The 13,816-nt window shown below is 51.1% G+C and overlaps 1 long non-coding RNA gene across 1 annotated transcript; it reads right to left on the reverse strand.

The window, feature by feature from the left end:
* Positions 1–11,046: 11,046 nt before the first annotated feature.
* LOC118972371 (uncharacterized) lies at positions 11,047–12,975 on the reverse strand. The gene is made up of 3 exons (XR_012124101.1): positions 12,762–12,975; positions 11,247–11,678; positions 11,047–11,151 (listed from the first exon to the last, which is right to left on the reverse strand). It is a non-coding gene; the product is annotated as an uncharacterized lncRNA (long non-coding RNA).
* Positions 12,976–13,816: the final 841 nt, after the last annotated feature.

Genomic DNA, 13,816 nt, shown 5'->3' on the forward strand with positions numbered 1-13,816 from the left:
TGTAGGCAATCAATTAGAATTGGCAGGGCCTGCCTAAGTAAAAGGCCTGCTTTAATGAAGAGGCTGCATAACTGCTGAGGGTGGCAGGCACTGGGCTGAGCCAGGCCAGCCAGCGCTACAGGGTCCTGAGGCCACCAGTGCCCACCTGCCTGCCAACTCCATGAATCCCGGTGTATATTTTATTATGTTAATCAATAGGCCAACGCTGTTGACAGGTGGGAGGGAGCAGCCCTTAACTCATGCAGTCCTTAAACATTTATTGGGCATCTACTGTGTGCTAGGCTTCGTGGTGGGTATAAATGCAAAGCAGGGCAAGACACACTGGCTGTGCTCTCTGCCCAGTGGGGGTGACACATAGCACCAGGTAATCCACATGGGGTGGAAGGCTGTGATGGGGACACACACATAACTGTGGGGAACAGAGAGGACATCAGGCATCAGGGTGGGCTTCCTGGAGGAGGTGATACATAAGCTGAGATCTAACGGATGAATAGGAGCAAGTCCCAAAGGAGGGGAGGGAGGAGGAATATCGTGACATGGTTAGGAATTCCCCCACCTGTTCTGTTGTCTGAAAATGCACAAGCAACTGCAGAAGGCAAAATCATGCCTCCCCGACGACCTCATGTTTTAATCCCTGGAACCCGGGAATATGTTACCTGACTTGGCAAAGGGGAATGAAGGTTGCAGGTGAAATTAAGTTTGCTAATCAGTTGACACGAAGATAAAGAGATGATCTTGGATTATCTCAGTGAGCCCGGTGTCATCACAGGAGTTCTTGGGTAAGGGGAGCGAAGAATCCAAACAGTTCAGGATGAAAGACAACACCAGTCCTCCGTGGCTATAAAGCCCTTGAGGAAAGGACCACCCTAAGCCAAGGAGGCGGTGCCTCTTGAATCTGGAAAAGGCAAGAAACCACCCTCCCCTGGAGCCACTGGAAGAATCAGCTCTACCCACACCTGATGTGAGCCCGGGAGACCTACGTCAGACCTCCAGCCTACAGAACCTCAAAACCACGAGTCTGTGTTGCTGTAAGCCAGGGAGTATGAGGGTCCTTGGTGTTCCTTGGCTCGTAGGGGCACAGCCCCAGTCTCCGCTCTGTCTTCCCATGGCTGTTTTCTCTGCGTGTTGAATCTTACGAAGGCACCAGTCATTGGATTTAGGGCCTACCCTAAATCCGGGGTGACCTCACCTCAAGATCCCTCACTAATTGCATCTGCAAAGACCCTGTTACCAGACAAGATCCCTTTCTGAGGTTCCAGGTGAGCATGAATTTATTTCAAGGGGGCACCATTCAACCCGACGATGTGTGTCTGATTTTTGTCTGTCTCATCGTCTGTCATGTCAACTCCAGGAGGGCAGAATTCTGCACATCTTGAGCCCTGCAGTGTCCCCTGTGCGTGGACCATTGCCTGGCGCACAGATGGCGCTCAATAAATTTCCATTAATTCATCAAAGGATTAGAAAGCACCCACTGCGTACCAGGCCTAGGGACTCTGCCCTGGGGGAGCTGCTGACAGGCCCTTTGCGGTTTCACAGGGAGAGAGAGTTTTTCAGCCTCCTCTGGAAAAGAGAAGCAATGATTCTCCATTGTTCCAGGGCCTGGGCCAGACAGAGGGAGGGACGGGAGAGAACAGGGCACCTGACCATGACTTCAGCTCTTCATTGAGGTGGGGGGCACATTTATGACGCCCCCACTGTGTGTGACCACCTCGGCATTTTCCCTGCCTTCTCTTCCACCCCTCATCCCAAGCCTGTATGGGAGGGTTTCACCCTATTTTATAGGAGAGGAGCTTGAGGCCTAAAGACAGGGAGGGGTTGCTGAGGGGCACAGGTAAATTCACCCAGCACATCGGCACTGAGCACCTACTGTGTGCCAGGCCCTGTGCTGGGGGCCCTGCAATCACTGCAGGGGCCAAAATTTATTGGTGCCCTGTCCTCAGGGGGCTCACAATCCTATGGGAGTGATAGACTGGAAAACAGGTAGTTATAACTGAGTATAATGAGGGTAATGATGGGGTATTCCCAGTCTTTTGGGGGTGCAGATGAGGCATCTGGCCAAGTCTGGCAATCAGGGAAGGCTTCTCAGAGCAGGGGCCATTGAGGTTGAAACCTGAAAAATGAATAAGCATAGTAAGAGGAGAGAACATGGTCCAGGCAGGGGGTACAGCATGTGCAAAGGGCCTAGGGCAAGAACCAGAGAAAGGATTGATTTTAAGAAGTGAAGAAGGGAGTAGGTGGTGGATGATATAGGTAGGGGTCCATCCATGCAGGAACAGGTCTGCTTTATTATTTTGAGGGCTCTTTTGGGGTTTCATATCGGCCTGATAAAAATCCTTTTCTAATCGTTGATGTTTAAGCTTATCTTCATTGTTCTTTTCTTTTTTTTCTTAACATCTTATTACAGGACCTTTCAAACATAGAGAAAATAATACACGGAACCCCCAGGTAGCCAGCATCAACGTCATGTTGACAGGTATTAACTCACAACTGATCTTGTTTCACGCCTTTTGGTATTACTTTGAAGAAATTTCCGCACATCATATAATTCATCCATACACATATCAGTTTGTATCTCTGAAAGATAAGGACTCAAGGCTAAACATTTCACAGTATTCCCATTATCTCATCCACCCAAATATCCCATCAGTCTTTAAATTTCCAATTCTATAAAAAAAGTCATCATTTTTTCCCCTACAGTTTAAAGCAGGATCCAAATGAGATCCACATATGTAATTGGTTGATACATCTGTTTCTTTTAGTCTGTAGGCTCCCAATTATCTCTTTCTCTTTCTTCCTTTTTTTCTTGCCATTTACTTGTTATTGACCCTACCTTCTGTTCCAGGTGTGTGTCTTCAGACGCACCTAGAGGTGGATTTCGTTTGCTGTTGTTTCTCTGCATCCAGTCTGAGAGTCTGTGTCTTTCAAGCGATGAGCTTAATCCATTTATATTTATTGCATTTGTGGACATATTTGGATAGATCTCCATCACCTTCTTTTATTGTGTGTTTTCTATTCAGCTTGACTTTTTTCCTGTTGCATCCTTTTTACCTCCTCCTCCACTTTCTGCCAAATTTGTTTGACTTTCTTTATTTCCTTTTTTATTCCCTCTAGTGATCTGGAAATAATTCATTCTATTTCTGTCCTCTGACTAGTTGCCCTTACAGTTGTTAACATGCGTACTTAGTTTATCATAGCAGAGAGTAAGTCAACGCTTCTTTGCATCTCTCAACAAGACAAGGTCTTACGATTTATGCACACCAGATGCCCCCTCTACTCTGCATGTCACTCTTGTCTGGTATTTGAGTCCCTCTGTGGCACACCCAAGGATGGACATGAGGGTGAGAGGGGTACCCATTTGGGGCATCATTGCCTGCAGGAATGGGGGAAGAGGTGGAGAGGAATTCCAGAGGCCCTAATTCCCTGTGTGACTTCAGGCAGTTCCAGCTTTGGGCCTCAGTTTCCCCATCTGTAGAAAAGCATTACAAGTCCCTCCTGTGCCCACTCTCTTCTTTGTTTCCACCATTCAGGCAAAAGACCCTGCAGGCAACTAGAAATCAGGCCTGACATGAAGGGGGAGGGAGCAGCCGGTAGCTCCAGAGAACGCTAATGTCATTATTTACTTCACTGAGCTAAATAATTTCAGGAATTGCTCATCAGGGCCTGATAATTCGATTGGATTTCACACACAATTAGGCCTTCAGAGCTGCGGCACCAAAGAGGACTTTGGGGAAGAAGCCAGTCTCCCTACCAGGGAGGCTCAAGGTGAGGGGGGCAGTGATGGGGGTCCCCAACTCCAGGAAAGGCCAAAGGTGGAGGTCAGAGGGAGACCCGGACGCCCCGAAGTAACTGAGTCCAGCTGGGACTGGAGTCAGAGACCCACCCATCAGATTCAACATGCCATCATTCATGTATTAGTTGATTTATATTTGGAGTCCAGAGAATAATATATAATAATAATATCACATAAGGACCAACCTCGGTTAATAATACAGTTTTGTCACTTTTGCCTGAGTTTTTTGTTTTTCTTATGTGAAAGAATTCAGAATGCACAATTTAAAATCTAAGCCAGATCCATCCCACCTCCTGCCCACAGCCCGTGAGGCCCTGCTTGACCTGCCCTGTCCCCTTCCTGCCCTCTCCTCATCCTTCTCCCCCACGCTCACTCTGCCACTCTGCTCCAGCCACAAGGGCCTCCTCACTGGTCCTCCAACATGCCAGGCCCGGTGTTGCCCCAGGGCCTTTGCACAGGCTGTGCCCTCTGCCAGGAATGCCTTTCCTCCAGGGTCTTTTCTTCCTAGCTAGTGGCTGCCTGTCCATCCTTTAATGTCCTTGTCCTAAGCCCCTCTTCTGTGCAGCCTTAATTCTCCCACCCAAACCGGAGCGTCCTCTCCCCATCCTCTCTAGACAACCCCCACCCCACCCCCAACTCCAGCTCCCTCCCTCCACAGCCTGACCTTGAGGGCTGGGGGTAGACTCTGGGGGACCTCCTGGGCTCCAGCATCTGCCAGGATTCAGTCTCTTGAATGTCACCGAGTGTCTAAAGCTGACCAGGTCTCTCGTAATCTCTGCGATGCTTTGTCTGTCTCTCCGGATCTGGGGCGTATCTCGGATCCCTCACGTGTCTCACCCTCACGTGTCTCTGGGTCTGCCCCCCTCTCCCTCTGCCTGGGTGCCTTACCTTGGGGCATCTGCATCATCCACTGCCCCTCTCCACACCCCCTAACTCCCCTCCCCAGGCCCCTGTGGAGTCGCACACCCGGTAACCCTGCCCACAGGGGCAGGGGATGGTCTGGCCTCCCTCCAACATCTCCCCTCACCCCTTCCTGCCTCCCTGTCTCTCCTCCTCCCTCTGACATAATATTTCAGTGTTTGCTGGGATCTCAGATGTGCTGGGCGCCCTCCCCCGGCACTGTCTGTCTCTGAGCTTCACATTCCTCTGCTATACCGGGTTGGGCCCCTTTTATTTCTGGGTCCCTCCATCTGCTTCCCTTCTCCCCAGGTACTCCTTAGAGCTGGGGGGTGGAACTGCGATGGATCCTATCGGCTCACTGTCTCCCTGCTTGGCTGGGAATGGGGGTGGGGAGCCAGAGAGGGAAGGGGGACTCCTCAAGGTCACACAGCACCTGGCTTGGGGTCCCCTGAGGCTTCAGGTGCTGGTCCCAGCTGCAACCCCTGCTTGCCGTGCGACCCCTGGCAGTTCGGCCTCCTCTTCTGCATGGAACAATGGGCGCACCTTCTCACGGGGTGATGATTAAGTAAACCAGCGCCGAGAAGGTGCTCAGAACATGGAAGGAATGGACTCTGAGGGTTGCTGTAGCCATGGATATTCCTGGGGGGGAGGGGGCTGTGGGGAGGGGCTGACTCGCTTTGGGACCCTCATCTGAGACAGTTTGGTTCAGAAAGAGTGATCTGGGGTGGGTGAGCTTGGTGGGGGGCAGGTGGGGAAAGCTAGTCTGTTTTACCCAAGAAAGGGGGTGAGGGTTGGGAGGCTGGGGGAGTCAGGGGCTTTGGGTTGCCTAGCAGCAAGATGAAGTTGGGGGACAGGGTAAAGCCATCCCAAGAGCAGGGATTGTTGAGGGCATTTAAGAAAAGGGGGGTTGCCCAAGATTTCAAAACAACCTAAGTGTCCATCAGTAGATGACTGGATGAAGAAGATGCGGTACATATTCACAATGGAGTATTATTCAGCCGTAAAAAGTAAAGAAATCCTGCCATTTGCAACCACATGGATGGAGCTGGAGGGTATTGTGCTCAGTGAAATAAGCCAGGCGGAGAGAGACAAGTACCAAATGATTTCACTCATATGTGGAGTTTAAGAACAAAGGAAAACTGAAGGAACAAAACAGCAGCAGACTCACAGACTCCAAGAAGGGACTAGCGGGTACCAGGGGGGAGGGGAGTGAGGGAGAGGGACTGCTGAACCACTGCCATATACATTTGATAAAAAAGAAGAAAAGAAAAGGAGGCTGACTTTAGGATTTTGCTTGGGGGTGGGGAGAGGCAGAGAGTAATCAAAGAATCTGTGTGTGTGTGTATGAAATCATTTGTTCAGTCCATATTAAGAGCACCTGCTGCATGCTAGGCAATAGAAACACAGCAGTGGACAACACAGACAAAAGTCCCCACCCTTGTGGAGGGGACATTCCAGGGGGGGGAGATGGAGGATTAACAAGATAAAGGTCAAGTGGTGAGGTAAGCTGTGGACAAAACAAAGCAGGGTGGGCACTCTGGGAAGGCCTGTCTGAGGAGGCAACCTTTGAAGGAGATGAGGGAGGGAGCCATGCAGAGATACGAAGGAAGACCATTCTAGGCAGAGGGCAGAGCACATGCAAAGGCCCTGAGGCAGGACCATTACTGGAGGGGTGTTTATATATACATAACTTTTTTCAACTATAACAGGATACTATTCTACATTAAAACTTTTCTATCACGTTTTTTTTTTTTTAAGGAGAGCAAGGCAGAGGCTTTTATTTAGAGAGAAAGCCAGAGGACAGAGCTCCCAGCTCAGGCCAGGAGGGGACAAGAGAGCCCGCGGTGCTGCGCTGTCTAGGGGTTTTATAGGCAGTTGAGGGACAAAGGGCTAGGGATGCACACCTACTAAGTGGTCCCAAATATCTTTGAAGAAACACTAAGTTTCTTATTAGTCTTCCTGGTTATTTACAAGAAATTTACTGCTCTGATTCCCTCCCGGGATGGCAGCTTCCTGGTCGGGGAGCCTATCGCTCAAGACTGCCTGCTTTGCTCCCAAGGTGGGCTGAGTTATTGTCTGTTTGCTAAGAAACTTTTTTAACTAATTTGGTTTTAAGATGGAATCCTTCCTGTTTTTACTATGTTGTTTGGGCTTGCTTGCTACATTCCCTAAGTTGCAACAAATCATTTGTTTAGGGCTAGAGGAAGAAAAGCAGCACTTGGGTAGAGTTAGAAAAATAAGTGGTGGGGGGGCAGTAGGCTAAAGCAAATCTCACAATGGATCATCTTGCTTTTGTTTTCTTCCTATCACTTTTAACAGCTGTATAGTATTCCACAACAAAACCATAATGTAATGTCCTTAAAGTTTAGAGCCCTAATTCTAGAATGGCTCTTCAAGGATCCTCACCTCTAGCTTGTGTGATCCCCTCCAACTGGGTGTGAGTGGGGTTTATGACTCACTTGTAATCAACAGAATATAGCAAGAGTGATGGAAGGTGATTTCTAAGGGTTAATTGGGTTACGTAAGATTGTAACTTCTGTACTGCTGGTTCCCCTGCCCATCTATCTCTCACTGGCTCTGTTTGCATGCTTGCCCTGGTGGGGAAGGCCAGCCTGCAGGGAACTGGCTGCTGCCAACCTGCCCTCCACCACCCTTGGAAGCCGAGCCAGCCCCAGTCGTGCCTTTAGAGGAGACCATGACCCCATCCATATCCTTAAATGTGGTCTTATGAGACCCTGAAGCAGGATGCTCACTAAGCCGTGGCTGTGAGTAGCAACGGGTGTTGCTTGGAGCCTCTAAGATCAGGGTCATTTCTCACACAGGTGACTAAGGCCACATGCATGACTTCTTCCTTGAGGTCTGTTTCTGGAAGGGGAAGAGGGAACGGCACGGGCAAAGGCTTGGCGGTGAGACAGGCTGGAAAGCAGTTTCCTTTGGTGGAGGCACAGGTGGCATTTGGGCTTGTTGGCAGGACGCTGGGGGGGCGGCCACTGGAGCTCGGGGCAGCCCAGGATGGGATGATGGTCTGGGATTTCAACTGGCCACTGCAGTCATGGCTGTGTGGGCACCAAACTGTCGGGGGGCAGGACCAGAGCGGGTGGGGGGTTTGAGGGCCCCAGAGGTCTCCTGACAGCAGCCCTGACCCCGCAGGTGCCCTGTGCATTTACATCCCCCCATCCTCTAACCCCTCCATCTCTCCCCGCCCAACTCCCTCCACCGCCCGCGATGGAGAACGGAATTACATTTTTTAACTGCTGCTTCTTTCCCCAAACCGAGGTCCATGAGCACCAGGCTAAGCGCTGTTGCTCCCCTGCAACAAATATGCGCCTTGATTCAGGTGCTGTTTCCCTCAGAGGTCGGGGGGAGGGGTCCTTTTTCTGAGAGGCGACAGCACTGAGCTGGGAAAATTCATCCTGTGGATCCCAGATGCCTTCTCCCTGAAACCTCACTCTGACCCCCTCCGCCTGAGCCAGGGTGCCTGCCTGGTCACCCTGTGCTGGAACCCTCTGTTTATATGTTTGTCACCTCCTCAGAGACTTTTCTTTTGCTCTTCACTCTACCTGGCACAACTTTCCCACACCATTAGGGCTGCCCCGAGCTCACCCTCCAGGTCTCTGTTCAAATATCACCTCCTCCAAGAAGCCCTCCCTGACAACCCCAACTCAAACAGCTGCCCCGTCACTTTCTATGCCATCATCTTCTTGCATTTTCTTTATAGCACTTGTCACCACCTACAATTCCCTTATGCTAGTGATGGTAATTCATGAAGTGCAATTAAGGGAACTGGATCTTAGCTGCCCAACTTCTCCTCAGTCCACACTACAGGCTGACAGACGTGGCCTGCCCACCCCCCTCTCCTTCTCGATCACTCTCCCGCAGGAATCACTTTGCGGCACACAAACATGTTTTAAGTGACTACTGCACTGGACCGTGCATCCAGTGGTTCCCAATGCTGTGTGCATATTAGAATCACTTGGGGAGCTTTCAATTCTTACCACCACCTTCCACCCTATCCCCTGTCCCAGAGATTCTGGATTATCTGGTCTGAAGTTGGGGGCTGGGTACCTGATTCAAATGTACCCCCAGGGTGTAGAATGACCACCCTAAGTTTCCTCATTCTCCAAAAAGACCATGCTCACTGCTGCCTCCAGGTCTTTGCTGAAGCTGGTGCCTATGACTGAAACACCCTCCCACCCCTGCTCCACCTATTTAAATCCTCCACCACTTTTTCTCTCTGTTATAATCATTTATTTTTAATTTTGAGAAAAGTGCAAAGATGAATATAGGAAACACCTGTGTATCTTCCACTGGGACCAACAGTGAATGATTAACACTCGTCATACTTACTTCAGGTCTTTTTCATTTTTAAGAAACAAAATATGAGAAGTAACCATGACATTCCTTTGATCCCCACCACTATTCACACCTTTTTATATGTTTATAGACCTACATACTCTCACCCACTTATATTCATGAACAGTGAATAGGATTATTTCGTGCAGTAAAAATATTCATTTATGTACTCATGGTATACAAAATTTTGCAATTTCCTTTTTACACTGAACATTTTATTTTTGATGGGGTTTGAATTCAAGCTTTGCCACGTGCAGGCTCTGTGACTTTGGGAAAGTTATTTAACCTCTCTCTGCCTCAGTTTCCTCCGAGTCATGATCTATTGCTAAATAACAAAGGGCTCCCCAACTTAACAGTGTGATAACCACAAACATTATCTCTTAACATTTCTAATGATCAAAAAATTGAGTTTTTTATCTGGATGGTTCTGAAGGCTCCACTGGGGCTGGGGGAGCCGCTTCCAAGCTGGTCCATGCACACGGCTGTTGGTGGGAGGCCTCGGTTCCTCTACACATGGACTTCTCAGTCGTGCTGCTTGGGCATCCTCACAACATGGCGGCTGGCTTACCTCCCTACTGAGTGATCCATGAGAGAGAGCAAGGATGAAGTCAGAGTGCCTTTCATGCCCTTGTCTTAGGAGGCACACATTGTCACTTCTGCCTTACTCTATGCATTAAAACTAAGTCACTAAGTCCAGCCTACCCTCAAGGAGGAGGGAGTTAAGCTCCATTCCTTCAATAGCCAAAGAATTATTGGACACAATTTAAAGCTGCCACATATGGAAAATAGAGATCCTAGTACTCTCTACTTTCTAGGCTGGTTTTCTAAGGGCTGCTGTGTGTTATCATACATAAAACACTTAGCACAGTGCCTGGCACATAGTAAGTGCTCAACAAATGTTAGATATTATTAGTGTATAGATCTAATTATTTTTTCTGCTCTACATGATTTCATCATGTGAATAGGTCTTAATTTATTTATGTGTTCTCTTTCTCCATGGACGTTTAGATTAATTCCTAGTGTTTAATATTACAAACACTGCCGCTGTGAACAATTTTTACACATCCTTCTTTGCTCTTGGCAAAGTATTTCCCTAAGGACCGTGACTAAAAATGGAATCTCTGGGGCCCTGGAAGTGTGAACCCAGGAAGCATCAATTCTCTTGCATCCTGTCTCCAACCATTCACCAAACAAGAGTGCACCAGAGTTAATGCCTCAGGGCCTTTGCACATGCTGTTGCCTCTGCCTGGAATGCTCTTCCCACAGATACCCACACAGCTCCTCCTCACCTCTTTTAGGTCTCTGCTCAAATGTCACCTCCTCTGAGACATCTTCTCTGAACATCTTGTCCCTCTGATAACCGGCTTCATTTTTGGCCAGAGAACTTTTCCACCTGCCATTATACACATGTCATTGGACTGTTACTGTGTGTCTTCCCCCCTGGAATGTCAGCCTTACCAGGGCAGGAAATTTCATCCATTTTCTCCAACTGCTGCTTCCCCAGCACCTAGAACAGTGCTCTACACAGCAGGCATCCAGTAAATATTGTTGAGTGGGCATCAAGGCTAGGCATAGGGCTGTATGCCCCCAGTGCATAAATAACATGTCTTCAGGAGCTGCTTGGCGTGGTGTGAAATAACCTTGAACTGCAGTTTCAAAGAGACTTATCTTAAATGTCCTTTCCATTGTTTTGCAAATCTCATTTGGGTCCTGGGGGGGGTCTGGGATGCTTCTCCCATCTGCTACTCCCACAGGATGCCACCGGATGGGTGTTTCTGCAGACAGCAGTACACCAGTTAGATTCAGATGAAACTCTGTTTCCAGTTATCTTCTATCTATGCCGAGAGATGACTATTTTTCTTTCACCGAGGTGGCTAGAAGAAAAAGACTTGAAAAATCCAGTGCATTTATTGATGTTCCGAATGTAAGTGGGTTGCAAGGAAAATATTAATTAACAACTATGGGTATTGGGGGGGAATGGAAAAAGGAAGAAACCATGGACTCTGGTTTGGAAAATGTTACCTGTTTATTTTACAGATGAGGAAACAGGGGCCCAGGAAAGAGGATTTCCCAGGACCAGGAGCCACTGGTGGACTGAAGGTCTTCCTCTAGGAAGGGAGAGGGGTTGAATGGAGCAGAAGGCATTCCATCATCTCCACCTCCTCACCCTTCTGTGAGCAGGGGTCTCTCCCACCCGCCTCACCCGCAGCTGATGAGACGATGCTCTTTGAAGATCTCGAGGAAACAGCATTACAGGCAGGAGGAACAGCCCATGCAAAGGTCCTGGGGCAGGGCAGTGGCTATTGTGTGGGAGGAATAGCGAGGAGGAGGCCCGTGTGGCTGCGGCAGAGTGAGCGACGGGAAGGGGGTAGGGAGGGGACAGGACAGTTAGTGCAGGGCCTCATGGGGCAGGGGGAGGACTTGGGCTTTGACCTCCAAGAAGATGGAGACCCTAAAGGGTTGTGGGCGGGGCACCTGACTCAGGTGCTCATGGATGCCCTCTGGCGGCTGCAGGGAGAATGCACTGAAGAGGAGAGCGATGGAGGAAGGGAGACCAATTGCACGCAGCTCCGTCTCACGTTTGTTCTGTGTCCCCAAGGCCAGTGAATTCCTTCTCTGGGCTCGGTTTTCTTATCTGCTAACGAAATTAACAAAGCCTTCCTCCGGGGTCGAGGCAGGGACTCTGAGATAACGCGCGGAAGCTGCCTGTTGCCCCGGATTCCTGCTGGGCGTGGAGCACCGAGTTACTATTTTACCGTGTCTGGGTTCTGCTCACACACCCTCGCAGAGGTGGGAAGATGAGGTCAGAGGCACCCCCAGCTCAGGCCCCGATTAAGTCACCAAGATAGGCGGGTGGGTGTTGAGGACAGCGGCGGAAATCGATTTCCCACCCGCACCGTGTGCCCCCCTCCCCGGGAGATGAGGGTGAACAGACGCTGAGCAACATCACACATTACAGGCTGTCTGGCGCAACCCTCAGCACACCTCGTTGCCCAAGACCTTCTCCTATAGGAAGCCTTCCCAGATTGTCCTGACCCTCTGAAGTCTTCTGTGTGCAGAGGACCTACTTCCATAAGCTGGGTTTAGCACTTTCTGCATCCTCAGCCAGTCTTTGCAATGCGGAATGATGGGTATCATGCGTTTGATTTACAGACGAGGAAACGGAGGCTCGGAGTGGACCTACGATTTGCCCATGGTCAGCGGGCAAGAATAAAAAGGACCCTCCCGGCTTCCTCCTGTGGTTGACGCCCGCTCTCTCTTAGAAGCAACGGAGTCCCCAAAGTGAAGGTTCCTCTTGCCAGGAGAGATCAGGCCAGCCGCTCCCCAACCACCCGCGCGCGCACAAGGGCGCACACGCGGCCGTTCATCCCCGCAGACGCCGCCTCCCACACGCAGGCGGCCGGCTGGCGTCTGCACGGCTGACACTTGTAAATACATCCTGCGGCTGGGCAAGCGCCCTCCTCCGCGCCTTCCCCGCGGCCAGGAGGGGTGGGGGATGGGAGCGACGGAGGCCGAGGACTGACGCTAAGGACCTTCCCGCCCTGTGCAGGGGAGAGGAGGTCGCCCAGGGCCTGTGATCCTGACCGCAGGCCGAGTCCCCGGGATGAAGGCAGCTCCCACTCAGGGCCCTTGGGGTAGTTGTAGGAGCCCCCCCAGGATGGCCGCGCTGGGCCCGCCCGCCCAACCGCTTCCTAAGGAGCCCTGAGAGGGGTCTTGCGGGAAGAGACGGATGGACTGTGGGGTACAGATGGGTCGCGGTCCGTGCGAGTTACGCCCGGGTTTAGGACGTGGGTGGGGGGCCGGTGCTCTGGTCACTGCCACCGGCCCCCAAAGCGCCCCGCGGGTGGGGAAGCCGCCAAGCTAGGGAAGAGGGGCTCCCGGAGACTCCCGGGAAATAGGGCTCCCCGGTTTCTATCCCCACCCTGCCACCATCGTGGTCCCAATGCGCAGGCGCGAGGCAGAGACCCAGAGAAGGACGTCGTTCGCTAGGGGCCACACAGCGCCGTGGGGGGGGTGGGGTGGGCGAGGTCTGATTTCGTGGTGCAGGTGACACTGGATGGGTCTGGGTTCTGGAGTGGCTTGGATCTGTCCAGCACGCAGATCCCGCGCGTCCCGGCAAACCATTCCCGGGAAAGCTAAGGAGCCGCCGGCCCAGGCAGTGGGCAGAGCACGCCCCCTGCCGGGCACGGCCAGAAACGGCGCAGCCAAGACACTCGGACCCGGGACCGGGCCCCCACCCCGGCTGAAGGCCCCCAGCTCCAGGTTGAGCCTCCACACTGAGTTGAGATCCGACACAGGCTGAGCTCCTTGAGACTGGCTGAGCCCCCCATCCCGCCCGAGCCCTCAACCGCGGATAGAGTCCTTTGTCCCAGGCTGAGCCCCAATTCCGAGCTGAGTCGCCCCCCCGGGAAAGAGCCCCTGGTCGAGTCTTTACTGGCTCAGCCCCTGCCCTGCTAGAGGGACTCCAAGGATGTCGGGGCCACCCAGAGGCTCTGTACATTTTTACATCCCATTTACACTGCCCCGGGTTCTAATCCCACCTCTGCCACGACCTGGGACAAGCCTATCCTTACTTTGAGCCTCAATTTAATCATTTATGAAATGGGACATTTGTGCCCCATTGCAGGGCTGCTATGAGGTTTGGGTGACTTTAATTTATGTAAAACGCTAACAGTGACTGGTACATAATAGGTGATCGAGGAGTATTAGCTATAATAATGTTATAATAATAACATATGTTATTACCAAATGTGCTGCTGGACACATAAAGAA

This window comes from Manis javanica, chromosome 13, assembly GCF_040802235.1.
Source record: "Manis javanica isolate MJ-LG chromosome 13, MJ_LKY, whole genome shotgun sequence".
In the NCBI taxonomy this organism is placed as follows: Eukaryota; Metazoa; Chordata; class Mammalia; order Pholidota; family Manidae; genus Manis; species Manis javanica.